The following is a 1,924-nucleotide window of genomic DNA, read 5'->3' on the forward strand; positions in this document are numbered from 1 at the left end:
GATTAAACTGATAACAAAAATGTCAAAGAGTAACATGGATGTCTTCTTCATTTCTTTAATGATGGAAAGCATGCTAGCTGTGCCCACACAATCAAATATTTAGCTTTTGAGTGTTGTTTTCTATTTGCACAGCCTGAAACCTTTAGCAGTACCATTTTCTCATTCAAATGAACGTTTGCTTGCTAAATGTATAAATTTACAGATTCCTTTTTTAAACTATGCTCTAATCACATCCATAATGCCGTAAGTTACGGTAAATTTTACGCTGAATAATCAGTAGAAAGTTTCCGGGACTATAAAATAGAGATGACTCATGCATAGTGCACTTGATTCATTTCTGTTTTGCATACGGCTTGACAATTTTTGGAAGCCAAATTGGAAGATTGATGGTGTAGTAACAAATTTCTCTTGCTAGTCTTGAGCATGTTCATTGTTGGACATACTATTAACACACTTAAATTACCCCTGCTTGCTTCAAGCGGCCATGGTAGGAGAAAAGTTGCGAGCTGCTGACACAATCCGATCCATCAAAGCAACAAAACCAATTTATTTTTGTTGATCAAAGGCTTGCTGTGGTGTATCCCGATCGTACGGAGATTAGAATACTATCCCAGTCCTCTTGGTGTCACAAAATCTTGGGTTGGTCCAAACATATGCAATTATACTGGTTTTCTACGTGATAATCCCCCGAGACAACAACCTACTGCCATTCTTTGTTGCTTCCATTGATTTCAATGGTTTCCACTAAGTGCCCGAATCTCGATGGCTTCCTTGATCAGCTCCCAGGATATAGCACTCTTTCATGCCAATTCCAACAATTTTAGTGGTACTCTTTACGCAAGCATTGCAATCTTCCTTATCTATATGAACTTGACATCTTCAACAAGCCAATTCTCTGGACCATTTCCACTGCCATTTTGGGCATGAGTAGCATCTTTCTGGACATAAGGTTCAACTCTTTCCTTTGGATCAGTTCCGCCTCGGTTGTTCACAAGAAGATCTTGATGCACTCTTCATCAACAACAATAATTTCATGCGAAACTCGATAACATAGGCGACGGCCACGTTCTTTATCTTACCTTAGCCAACAATAGATTCTTCGGTCAATCCCGCATAGTATCTAAAGAAATCCTTGCAAGCGGTGAAATTTTGCTACTTAATAACTTGTTAAGTGTTGTCTTCCATATGAACTTGGACTCTTGAAAGAACGATTGTTTTTGATACGGAAACAATAGGCTAACGGTCACTTCCATTCTCATTAGGATGTTTGGAGAATGTGGAGATCTTGAATTTCTTTGCTGAAATCGATTATATGGGGATGGTGCCGGAGATGTGATACGATTCACTGGGAAATTTGGCAAATTTGTCATTGTCGATAACTATTTTATAGGAGTCGGACCGATTTGCCTGAATTTGATCAACGATGGAGTAGTTGATGTAAGGAAAAACTGCATTCCTGGATTGCCATCACAAAGATCAACAACTGAATGTGTAGAATTCCTTGCTCAGCCAAGGTACTGTCCCTACATGCAGACATATACTTACATTCCCTGTTCTGTTCCCAACTTCAAATCTTCTCCTCTATCTCTTTCTGAATCACCTCCTCCACCTTTCTTGTCATGATCATAAACTTCCATTTTCAGCATTTTTCTTTTCCATAAGTTTGTCTTTTATTAAGCGGTGTGCACAATTAAATATTTGTACCTTCACCAGTAATAATGCAATGACTAAATCTCAAGTTTTCCATGATATTTATTATCTCAAACTCTAGTGGCGAGTCTAATTAGGGACCAATAAGAAGTGTGGTGGGACATGGATTTCTAGACCTCAACTAGAGGTCTCATGTTCGAGCTTTAGGATAAACTCCTAATAGAGAGCTGACTTCCCCTTTGGGTGGATTTTATGCAAATCCGGATTAGTTGGA

The 1,924-nt window shown here is 38.7% G+C and overlaps 1 pseudogene; it reads left to right on the forward strand.

Moving 5' to 3' along the window:
* Positions 1-565: 565 nt before the first annotated feature.
* LOC132044367 (uncharacterized protein At4g06744-like) lies at positions 566-1,703 on the forward strand (annotated as a pseudogene).
* The last annotated feature ends 221 nt before the right edge of the window (positions 1,704-1,924 follow it).

This window comes from Lycium ferocissimum, unplaced genomic scaffold (genome assembly GCF_029784015.1).
Source record: "Lycium ferocissimum isolate CSIRO_LF1 unplaced genomic scaffold, AGI_CSIRO_Lferr_CH_V1 ctg4255, whole genome shotgun sequence".
Classification (NCBI taxonomy): domain Eukaryota; kingdom Viridiplantae; phylum Streptophyta; class Magnoliopsida; order Solanales; family Solanaceae; genus Lycium; species Lycium ferocissimum.